The sequence below is a fragment of the Vidua chalybeata genome, chromosome 5 (assembly GCF_026979565.1).
Source record: "Vidua chalybeata isolate OUT-0048 chromosome 5, bVidCha1 merged haplotype, whole genome shotgun sequence".
Lineage (NCBI taxonomy): Eukaryota > Metazoa > Chordata > Aves > Passeriformes > Viduidae > Vidua > Vidua chalybeata.
Window position 1 is genome coordinate 6,287,495 of NC_071534.1, and position 12,544 is coordinate 6,300,038.

A 12,544-nucleotide genomic window follows, 5' to 3' on the forward strand; every position below is an offset into this window, starting at 1 on the left:
AAGCAGACCAGAAATCCATCATACTGTTTCCTCCATGGACTCTAGGTAATTGTTTGCACCGTGCCAGACCTCATATTACCTGCCTTCTCAAAATCTTAGATGTAAAATACTTTCTAGACTGTCTTTTCCTTTCTTCTGTGTTCTGCCCAACTGGCTATTACCCTTGTTGTCCAAAAGAAGTGGGTTCAGTCACAGTAAAAGTGAATTGGAGAACGTTAACATGGATCTGCTGAAAGTAGTGGAGCTTTCTCTCTCACGAGGATGACACAGAATGTATTTCTGTGGCAACTAACACCAAAGCCTTGCAGGTACTGAGATTCTTTCTTGCCTTTGCAGCCACTGTCTTTTTCAAACTCACTCTTCTAATGGCTGTCAGGATCCCACAGTGAGCCAGAGCTGGGAACCAGAAATGCCTGAAGAATGTTTGGCTGTTGTTTACTGCTGCATTTGTTTATTCTACTTGATTGTACAGTTAGTTTGTGACTGATGTAGCTCTTTGAGTCAGCTTGCTAGATTAACTTGTGAGCTGGCATGAGGGAGGGTGCTCACTGGTAGCCCTGACTTCACTTGTTTGAGCTGCCATGGAATGTACCCCCTCAAGCTTGTCTTCTGCAGAGGCTGCAAGAAGTATATTCATGACAGGGATTTACCCACTGGAAGCCAAGGCTGGAGCCATTGATTCAGGCTATTAAGCTGATTACTCTTTGTTTGCCACTGTGCATTCAAGTTGACTTGTCTTGGCTTCCCAGGGCTCCAGCAGCTTTGTGCTCCATTGGAAACTCTTGTCTGCCACCTGACAAGTTTAGAGCTTGGGTTCTGTCAGGATGCTTTAGCTCTAAAACATAGCCAGAACATAGACATATATGTATATGTGTTTTCATATATACACCCACATACAAACCACGTACATGAATGTGCAGATGTATGTATATACCGATATGCTCTCTCCAGAATTTGTATCTTATAAAGCTTTCACTCAATGTGACTTTCTTTTTGGTTTTTTTGATGGCTTATATGATAAGAAAAGCAATTAATTAGCTAGGAGAACAAAATAGCCTTGCAGATGATAAGGCTTCTTAGGCTCTTTCTAGGGATAATGAATTGAGAAAATCTGGTTACAGGGTCTTCATGTAGTAGGTAGTTTTAGTGGTCATAGCTATCTGAAGGAGGCAGATAAATTTTGTACATTTGGTATATATGTATATATATATATATGGTATATATATATATATATGGTATATATATATATATGGTTTATCTGTCTGATCAGAAATCATAAACATATTCATTACTTATCTTTCAAAGGAAAGTGAAATAAAAACCTCTTCTTATTTGAAAGCATTTATTTTCTATTGTATCATATTTATTTGGTAAAATGAAAAATTTCTGATATGAGAATGGATAACTAGTAATGTCTATTCATTTTTACCCTGTTTTTTTTTTCCTTCTCATATTAACTTACATGGTGCCTGTGTGTTCAGAATTGTCAGTTTTCTCACTTCTTAATAGCTTGTGTCGTCTCTGCCCACTGCTCTGGGGGAAGGTTTGATTAAACCTACAACTCCATTTAGCATTCCCATTCCTTTTCAAGTGGTGGTGTCTGATTTCTCTTTAATCCAAATGCTGTATTTTTATATAATTTCAATCTCAATTATCTGGGGGTTTTGCGTATTCCTTACATGTACTCTAAGTAACAGCATGGTGATACCAGGACCATGTTCTTGGAGTCCTGCCTGGAGCAAAAGGATTCTGCAGGTTCAGCTGGAGCTCTGCCGAGCTCCTGGTGCTGCATGGCACTGCTGTAATGGGATGGCATCCACACTGGAAGAGATGGGGTTGCAGATGATCTTGTCTTGTGCAGATGGGAATCCAGAACATCCTACTGGTGAACCTGCCATCCCTACAGCATGTTGGGACTAGTCATGTTACTGGTGTCATTTTGTCAGCTGAAGGCTTTTGTCATTCAGGGAAGAGACTTTTTTTTTTTTCCCCTGCCAGACCATTAAGACTGCATTTTGCTAACTTGTGCCAAATTTGCATGTGGGTTTGGCAAACCAGCCAACTGAAGTAACCTGTCTGTCATGTCAGCACAGCTCTGCCCTACAGCCAGGTGCAAATCTAAAGTGGTTAGTTCCCTAAGGCTTAATCCAGTGTTGCTACTATCAACAGACACATAAATCTGGGGTTTTTTCCCCCTCTACCACTCTACTGAGGGTTTTTTCCCATCTCCTCAGGTAGGGAATGGGTGCATGTGGTTGTAAATATTACATTTATCTTAAAATTCAGATTTTTTTTTTTAAACTTTTTGCTATAGACTTGAAAGTGAGCTTTCTAGAAAGTCTACATAAAGTCCCTTCAAGCAATGGAGTTGACATGCTCGAAGACACATGTGGAAATTTAATGGTGGCTTTGGTTCTGGGAGAGAAGGGTGGTTCTGTGTCCTCCCTCATTTCTTGCCATATCCTCCTTTATGCCTGTCATAAGGTCTGCCAGAAGCTCTGTGTGGCTACTCTTAACTAACTTGTTCAGGTACTGAAGTTCAGCAATCTTTCTGTCTTTTTCTTCCTTTCTATCATGTACAGCACTTTCTACAAACACTTTGTACCTATGCTGGAATAGCTTGATTTGTGACCATGACATATTTCTGTTTTCTGCTCTACCCTTAAATACTTAATCCCCTCATAAATGTTGAGAACATGGTGCCTTAGTCTTAGTTAATCAACTTTTTTTCCCTCTTCTTCTGCTGTGTCAATCCTGACTTAATCCATCTGGAACTTACCTTTTGCCAGCACCCTGTGTGGGAGAGGCCCTTGCAAAGAAACCTCTTTTTGCTTTCTCAGTTATTATTATCTAGTTCCTGATATCAAATTTAATTGCACTCTCTGATTTTTGTGCATCTCTTAGGATTTTTCTTATATCTAATACTTTTGTTCTTCTAAAGTTTTTTTTTTGTTTGTTTGTTTTTTCCTTTTTTATCTATCTGCTGTCACTTATACTATTTTCTGTTTCTTTACTGAGGCTTTGATTCACATTTTTCTGGGATATGCTCATTTGGCCTGTGTAACCTCAAGAAAATGTTACCATTTCAACATAATGACTCTTTTCTTTCATGGCTTCCTGTTCTCTTTCCTTGTGAAGTGGTATGTATACCTTCCACAGCTTCCAGACTCAGCGGGGAGCTAAACACACAGCTTTTCATTTCCTCTCCCTTCTCGTTGAGGATCTTTTGGACCGACCAGCGGTGTCTAAACCACAGTTTCTGAAGCACAGCAGCATGGCAGGGGTTTTGGTGGGAGCTCTTCCAGGAATGTGGTGAACTGGTTGTGTTATGGGCACTGTCATTCAGCAGCGAGCTGATGCAAACAGTGACCTGCCTTTCCAACATATTGCAAGATCCTTCTAGTGAAGAGCAGGGGAAAAGCTTATTTCCTATTGCCAGGTAAAGAACAAACACGGAACAAAAAATGTCCCTTGGCATGACCTGCAGCGGTTCAATGGCTAAATTGAAATGTAGATTCTCCATCAAATGAAATTCCTCTTGTGCTTGGCACGGTGTTCCCCTTACTTCCTTCTCTAAACAGAATTGGCTGGACCCTTCCCCCTTTTCCACAGTAACTGTGTGATCCCTTGTTTAGTTTGTGGGAATTGCAAGAGCTCTGATGTTTTCCTGAATTAAAGATGCCAGATATGTAGTGATTTCTTCCTCCTTCCTGTTGTTCCTCCGCTCCTCCCCTGATGGACTCTCTTGGGAGTTGGTTTGTTCTTATTTTCCCCTAGGAGAAGACATTACCTCATCAATTTTCATGGCAACTTATGGTTCCTTGTGTACAGAGGGCTTCAGTTGACTTTAGTGCCATTTCACCAATGGCACTAAGGAAGGCTAGGCTACAGTAGAGCAGTAGAGTGCACTCTGCTTCTGTGTCAGCTGTGTTCATTTCATTTTCCTTCTGGATAGGTTTCCATTTTGAGATACACTCTGTCTGGAATGACATGGCATCTCTGCAGCCACAAAATTGTTATGAAACGCTGAACACAGAGACCTTGCTATCAAAATACTTGTTTCTTCATCTTGTTTTGATCACAGTTGTGAAATGGAATAATTAAGAAGTTCTACTCCAAAAGTAGAGAAAAGGTATTGGAGCTTGCATCTTTTTTTTGTGCAAAATAATGCTGTCTTGAGACCCATTTATTCAAAAACAAGCTGTAATGAAAATATCCTAAAATCCTCAGCTTTAGCTTGGTTGTATCAAATACTTGGTAAAACTCCAAAGTGGTAAATAACTTGGTTATTTTCTTTGTGGAGTATTAATCTTGTTTGCTTTGGCATGTGAAACCAAAGACACAGCTTATTTTTACTTAGTGTACACTTTTTTTAGAGTATCCCTTCCATATAGTATTAAAGAGATTTATTACAGAACCCAGGAGGCCAGTCACAGACTATGGACTGCTGTGTTTGGTGGTCTCAGAGACAAAGTGTTCACCTAGGCAGTTCTGGTCAGCACAAATACTCTTAGTACTGATGCCAAAGTCCTTGTAGACAGTTCAGCAAATAATGGTTTGAAGGGAGCGTGACAGAGATGATGGTCTCACGTTGTTTATTATGGCTTAAGAAGAAAATAAAGATGCATCTGGTCAAAGAATAGGTCTGAAAAATGACATTTGCTGCAGTGTAGGTGTGAGCAGCATAGTTAAGGCAAAAAGAAACACTACTGTGCTGCTAGAGAAGAAATCATGTGCCTAGGTGAGCATTTCTCATCCTTCTGTGTGGTTTGAAGTGTCTTAGGATGAAGTACAAAAATGAGAAGAACTCTAACTTCAATGTGGAAGTGTGGGGAGAAATCCATCACATAAAATGGTGTAAGAGAAGAAAACTGAAAAAGGGGAACCTGTTTGCTGTAGCAGGTAGCTGATTTCCTTCAGGAGGGTACTGAAAATTTTTTAAACATGCACTGAGTTGATTTGAAGGTGAAACCATTACCTAGTGTTGCATTTTTCTACACTGGCCATCAATAAATCATGTTTTCTTTCTGTCACTGCTTTTATTGCAACATGTGGTGGTTAAAATCCAGGAGAAGGTGTAATGAATGTTAAGTTGCCTGTCTTTTCAGTTACTTCTGTTAAAAGCAAGAATATATTTTTGTTGATGATGCCAACAGTTGACATGCACAAGATGACATTTTCAAAATAAGTCTTTAACAAATAAATCCACATTTTTTTCCTGTAACTTCTGGTGTAAATACCTGTCTTGCTGCTTTTTCTCTTGAGACTGTATTATAAGCAGTACTGGGTTTCTTAACATGTGATTGAGTTTGCTGTAGAGGTTTTAACAGAGCTAAATTTTGAGATACCCAGTCTAAGATGAGATGTCCAGGTGACTGGTTTACACCTGATGGTTCCTGACAATCCCTAAAACATTTCATGTAAACTTGTTTTTTCTGTATCAGGACAAATCCCTTGACCACTGTTGTTGCTGTATTATCTTGGGAACTTAGTGCCACATGGTGTGTGTTGAATGGAGATTTATTTCCAGGGTGTTGGTTTTCTTAGAAAACTCAAAGCTACAACAAATGGCCAAGTCTTCTGACTGAACTTTCAGATCTGACTGTGTCTTTTTGAGTGCTAATATGTAATGCCAGGTGTTCACTGAACTGTTTGTATATGATGCCACAGATTTATTTATCTCTTAGTGAGGATGTCAACCTCAAACAATTAAGCTATATTTATAGTTTTATAGCAGATTAAATAACTCCTCTGGATTCAAAAATTAAAATCAAATCACAGTTGATCATGATGACAATATAAATAGGGTAACAAAATTACCAGATCTTCCAGGAGGCTTAATCTCTTGTTCTTTATGGTTTAGTTGAAACCTGTGAATCATAAAAGGTGGCCAGTGTTGCTCTTCGCCTTCATAATTATTTAACTTTAAGGTTTTCTTAATTGTTGTGAGACAATCAAAAGATGCCTATCTCAGCAAACCTGATGGCACTATTACCTCCAGGCTGCTCTCTCTGCGGAGTTTCAAATGCTTCTGCCATGGTGGATGCATCACCATTCCTGCTTGGGGCATCAGTAGTCTAGAGGTGGATTTTGCAATTTTGTCTGTGTCTGAAACTGCTGGTAATCTAATTGCTGGGTTCAGACAGGGAACTTGCTCCTTAGAAAAGCTTTCTCAGGGATAGACATGAATGCATTTGAATGTCTGAAAAACTCAGGGGTGGGGTGGAATACCATGGGAATTGCCTTTAGCCTTGCTGGATGGATATACAGCTTGTGAAAGGCCTCAGGAAGATTTGACCATGCCTTAATAATACAAAAAGAAGGCACTCATATTTAAATTCTTAGTCTGGTTCTCTGTGATCATTTATCCCTAAAAAGAAACGTGAGTTCTAAGTCAGTAAATCTTTCACTTGATGTCAGTTGTTCACCAAAAGAATTTTGGATATGACTATACTTACCTAGACTATTCATTGCCCCACCAGGGAGCCACTGCTTTAAGTTGCAGGTGTTATATGCGGTAGTAGGTGCCAAGTGTGGTGGAGCAGGACATTTTACTGCACATCTCTATCTTTGTGGAGTTGGGACAGGTTGAGTGTTTTTTCACGTGTTCTTCTTGGAGCTGGTGAACTTTGTGTGTTTATTCCTTTTGGAAGAAAGACCTCAAATGCTTTTAAGCAGCTCATGCAGAGAAGGATCATGCTTTTTCTGTGGTTACAAGCTCAGGTGCTGGTAGCAAGAGTATTTTCATTGGGCAGGCAGAGAGAGAAGCTGATGTTCCTGGGTAGATCTGTGCTACTTAAATTGCTATCTGAAGTAGGGCAGTTTCTCTGGGGAGTCTTTTTCTTGTTTGAGAGGGGCTAAAGGTGCAGCAAGAGGTAGTTTCTTCCCTGCTGCTTTCTTCATACCAGTCTACCTGAAGCAGAGTTGCTCTGGCTCTAAAATTGTCGTTAAGCTTCCTAAGAACACTTTTATTAACTGTAATTGCCTGTACAGTTTGACAAGATTAGCAAAGCATGGAGAGCGCTTGCTACTGTTAGTTTTTTCTTTTAATGACAAAATTCTTTGAATTTGGCACAGTCTGTCTGCTGCAAACTCCTGAAGTAAAAACAGTGAGGGCTTGGCAAGCAGTGCAGCTCTGGCAGGAGGATGTTTGGGCCAAGGACTCATAGCCAAGCTCTTACCTTTTTGCATAAGATTTTCTTTAACGGGAACGCAAAAGAGATGGGACTGCAATTAAATAATTACTCCTTGATTGAGGGAACAGCCCTGAGGAAGGTGCTCATGTAATGAGCGTCCCTATTGTGCTGTGTAAGAACAAGGACATTGCTCACAGTACTGAGACTGTGAGCAATCATCACGCTGGGGCTGGCTCATACCTGACTCTACAGACCTGTGCTGAAAGGCACTATTGACTTCAATTTTACCTCAAACACACCAAAATTCCATGGCAGTCCAGCATATGAGAAAATACTGTACTTCAGACTGTGCAGCAGGACTTTGGACCTTCATGCCCAGGCACCATCCATTTGTACCAGTGGAGTGGGAATTCTGCGTGGCCAAGTTCCCTTTTCCCATCCAAGCAGTGCATACTGTGTTTAAAGCCAAAGGTGTATCCTGGAGAATACTATCCATTTTACATATTAATATCTGGTGGCTGGGTTGATCTTCTTGGAGCACTAGGGTGTTTTCCCCCTCCTTCAGTTATTCCAGCATACTTCTCACCCAATTCCATACACAGCCCCTGCTGTCTGCAGCAACATGTTTGTGCTGGTGGCAAGTTTATTTTCCATTCCTTACACTCTTTGTGTATCTTAGCAGGAATAATAACACAAGCTTAGAGATCTCTGCTTTGTCCAGTGTTTGGTACTGTAATGGCAGCAATGGCTGAACAAATCATTCTGGACATGGCACTCTGGCACAGTGCAGCTAGAGATGCTCAGCCTAGTCCATCTGCTCTACACTGTGGATTGCCATGGAGGAAAGGTTTAGCTTGTGAATGGAAAGCTCTCTAGCTGTGCCATGAGGTGAGCTTGCACAAATAAACCCTCCTTGAGCACTACACTGGTGGTTTGGCTCAGAGGTAGCTCATGAGTCTTAGGTTTAAGCATGTCCCCTGCATGCTGTCCCTGCACCAAAGCATGCATGGAATATCAGTATAATTTAGCTGCCAAAACCATCAAAAAACCCTCTAAAACCTGCAGCCTCTTGCTTTTTCACAAAAATTCATGGATATGGCCTTAAGCATACCTTTGATGTCAGGTGGTCTCCTTGCCAAACCTAAATCTGGTTCTCAGTAACGTCTTACGTGGTTATGCTTTCAATAGAGGGACAGAAAGCTAAACCTTGGTAAGACTGTGCTTTAAGCTGATGGTGAGAACAAGTTTAGGAAGACTGTTTTAGTCCTGGATAGGCATTGTAGCCTAGATACATTTTCTTCTAGAACCAAGTCATAGGTTTTTTTTATGTTGCCTCTTCTAAGGTAGTCTAATCTACATTAAAGCATAGATGTTCTAAAGAATTATTTGGATTTGTGCTTGATCTCTCCCATCTCCCAGGATGGATTACTTGCCTTTGGAAGCATATGCCCCAGGCATTCCTGCTCTGACTTGAGCCCAGCCGTGTGGCTGCAGAGGAAGAAGCCTGAAGAGGGTGGGAGGAGCCCTTCTCCTTCCCCCCTTTCCTGGTGATCTCCGCTTCTGTGTGTGCACTCAGCTCTCTTCCTGCATGTTTTGACCCATGCTAGAATCCTATCAGAGAGGGCAGTTGCAGTCAGGGATGAAGTCTTTGCTGGAAAAAAATTCTCACTTTAGTCTACACATCTGAAATGCTTTTGGTGTTCATTGGTAGGAATCGGCTCCTTTTACTCTGTGGTTCAAAGCACCAGGGTTAATCTTTTCATGCCACTTGGTGTTCCTGGGGAGAACCTAACTGCACACACCATTCCCAGGGGCAAACCAGTTCCAACCAACATTTCTTCGCAATTCAATTAAAGTTTAAAAAATGAGCAAAATGACCCCAGGTAACAAATGTATCAACTACATCTATCTCTGTCATGACTTTATAAAGGTAAATGTGCTTAATCTCACCTGCTATCTTTGTCAAATATGATTAATCTCACCTGCTGTCTTTGTCACTGCTACCTAAGTCAGCTTGGAACTCCAGGAGAAGAAAATTTGTTTTACTTGAAAAGACCTAAGTTACTGTCTCCTCATTGCATTGCAGGATGAAACTTCTCATTCTAGAATTTTGATTAATGCACTACATTTTAAGTTGTATCTGGAAAGGGGCAAAGTTTTTCAATAACCTGGAAAACACTTTAAAGGAAAGTAATCTTCCTATGGTGTTTTTGTGAAGGCTTTTGTTTGGGTGAATTTTTGTTTGTTTCATTTTTTCAGAAAATACAAATGTTTTTGTATTTTCAAACAGGCTGCAAGAAGGGTTTGTAAGGAGAAGAACTTTTTCAGTTTCAACTGACTTAATTGGAGAGGACAGGTAAGGTTTGAGGAACACAAACTTCACTTAAATGTTGAAAAAAAGACAGTGAATATAAAGCTAGGTCAAGTGTCAGTTAATAGCAATAAACAACTTTATAATCCAGGGAAAAGTTTGTTTATGGGAAAAATCTACCAAAAATCTAGTAACTTCATGATGACTCCAGGATTTTCTTGTCTTGGTATTAACTCCAAGAATTTGGGTGGGGAAAGTGTTCTTTCTTTGAGGCTATCTTTTCGGTTTCTTTCTGTCTTTTATCACATATTTCCAGTGGTGTGACTTCAGCCAGACAGTTTCCATAAGAATATGATTCACTGCATAATTTATTACATGCTTTGAGATGTGCTTTGGACTTCTTTTCCTGTTTGGGAAGAGGGACAGACTGGATGTGGGGATGTTTTGGAAGCCTTGGCTGCTGTTTCTCTGTCACGGTTTGGTTCTGTTTCACGTCAGTGTATGTGAGGAAGGGCTTGTGCATTCTGGAGTTCATGCCCTCCCTTTCCTTATCACTTCATATTAACCTCTCTCATAAAAGATATCACTTCTCCCTGCAAGACTTGCCTTTCCTGTATCCTTGGGCACTTGCAGATGCAGCAGGGACAGCAGGGATCTGTTTGATATGCAGTTCTTGTGGACCACATCTGATTTTTTTCTTTCATAAAGTATCTGGGATTCAGTGTGGTGCTGGAAATGACTGTGGGATGATTTGCCTTTTCCTGAGACATAGTGGGATGCTTTTCTAAGGATGTTTAGGGTTCATGCAATAGCATTGTTGCATGAATATGTAATATAAGTTTGAACATACTGACATGATACTTTAAAATCTACAAAAAAAAAACCCAAAATAAAAATGCCTGTATAAGTTGTGAACACAACCTCATGAATGAGAGTGGAAGAGCCTGGGCTAGCATTACATCTCTCATAGCATTGCCCCAAGAGAAATGCTTTAGCAGCATAAAAATGGCTACTTTTTCCTCTTTTTCCTTCTGCTCCAGCTTAGTGTTTATAGGTAAAGTCTCTGCAGTGGGAAACATAGACTGTGCATCTTCACTGCAGTCAATGTTTAGTATAGATATTTAGTGACAGGCACAAACTTGAGTCAAATGGTGAGAATTGGGATTGCTAAGAACAAACTTGCAGGTGACCATTTTTAAACAGTGACCTGGTTTGTGTGGTTTTTTTACCTACTATTGTATTTCTAGAGGGCTTTCCTTTACCCTCACCTAAGAATTTTAAGAACTTTAATATAATCTTAAGAGGATATTCACACAAAAACCTGATTGTGCCTGTTTGGGAGAATGTTCCCTACTCAACCTGGCCTTGGACACTTCCAGGGATGGGGCAGCCACAGCTTCTCTGGGCAACCTGTGCCAGGGCCTCACCACCCTCACAAGGAAGAATTTCTATATCTTCTTAATATCTAATTTAAACCTATTTTCTTTCAGTTTGAAGCCATTCTCTTGTGTCCTATCACTACATGCCCTTGTAAAAAGCCCTTCCCTGACTTACTTGTAGGCCCCCTTTAATTATTGAAATTATTGAGGTGAATTAGTTAAAAACACCTGTCTCCTGCACCTTTTAGCGAGTGGTTCTATTCTGGATGTTTTAAGGAAGGTGAGGTCTAAAATGGTAACCTGAATACAGACACATATTCCTAAACTTCTAGTTGGTAAAGTTATAGAAAATTGAAAAAATAAAAAACCCCCCAAACTGTGCAGTATTTGACGGGAAGCCATTGTAACTGCCTTGAAACTGGAGTGGCATGCCTGAGTCAGTGAAGTATGAGCTAAGAACCTGGCAGAAGCCTTTTGCACAAAGGAAGGTTGAGAGAGTCTCTCAGGAAGCCTGTGTGCTGCTAAATGTGGCAAGTTTGAACATGAGACTGACATCATTGTGAGTTCATAGTAGTGAAAGAACAAAGTATCAGCCACAAATTAGACTGACCTAATTTTTAAGTCACTTATAAAAACTTAATAGCACAGTATCTTGCTTGTGCAAGCTGTTTATTTCTATCCCAACCTCTGACTACTTCATTTAAACTAGAAGTTAACCCTCTAAACTGTTAAAGGAGTTGTTCAAGAAGGTGGTGGGGGGGAGCAGGGGGTGTTTGAGAGGTGCTGCAGACTTCTTTCCTTGGCTCTCTTTCTGCTCTGACCTCAATTTTCACATAAAGGAAGTGATTAAGGACCACCCATTGTATACCTTCATCCTTCAGGATCACTTTCTGGAGGTAAAAACCTCAGGACTGCTACCAAATCCCAACTCGTTCTTATTGGCTGCTCACATGCAGACTGGAAGTCTATCTGCAAATTGCCAGAACGTGTGCCAATGGTATAAGCAGGAATTTATGTAGAATGAGTAAGCTATTATAAAACTAATCAGTATCATTTATTGATGTATCCATAATAGGCAGGAGGGTTGAAATCAAATGTACTTTAAGGTCCCTTCCAACCCAAACCATTCTTTGACTCTGTGATTCGCTTCAGTGGTAATGTTTGTAGTGATGCAAGAGGCACAGCTGGGGAACAGAAGGCATCCTCTGCCTTCCTTCTCCCATTGTACAGATGTATGTGGCTTCTCTTTCTGTTAGAAATGCAGCTTTAGCACTGCTGCAGGTCTGGTATAACATGATTGAAATTCAAAGAAACATTTGGGATCCTTTGGGAAAGACACACCAGAGCACATGACTGGGATCATAGCTCAGTGAGGTATCATGACTCTTCCTTCTGTTCCCAACTGAGGCCTTGTTGGTATCATCTTGTCAATTGAATTAATATTTGAAAGCAATTTTAATAAGCAAGCCATCATAATTACCTTAGTGGGTACAAATTAGGTATGAAAACATGTTCTGTTCCCAGAGTGTGAGCTGCCAGTAGTCTTACACCATGGTGAGAGATTTGAGTCACAATCATCTGGATCTAGGGGTTTGTTAATTTGTTTTCTGTGCCTCATCTGCAATTCAGCCGTCACTCCATATCATAGCCTGAACCGCTCACTACTCTGAACAGCCCAGAATGGGAGGCCTCTTAGCAGGATTACTGCAACTGTTTAA

At 40.5% G+C, this 12,544-nt stretch overlaps 1 protein-coding gene across 5 annotated transcripts in view; it reads left to right on the plus strand.

The window, feature by feature from the left end:
• Window positions 1–12,544, plus strand: part of DUSP16 (dual specificity phosphatase 16) — a 63,755-nt gene that overhangs the window by 11,338 nt on the left and 39,873 nt on the right. The window contains exon 2 of one of the 5 annotated variants that reach the window (XM_053942125.1): window positions 9,427–9,492. The exons of the other annotated variants lie outside the window; for them this stretch is intronic. The gene's annotated coding sequence lies outside the window, so the exon portion shown is untranslated. The remainder of the gene's footprint in view (window positions 1–9,426; window positions 9,493–12,544) is intronic. 5 annotated transcript variants of the gene reach the window in all.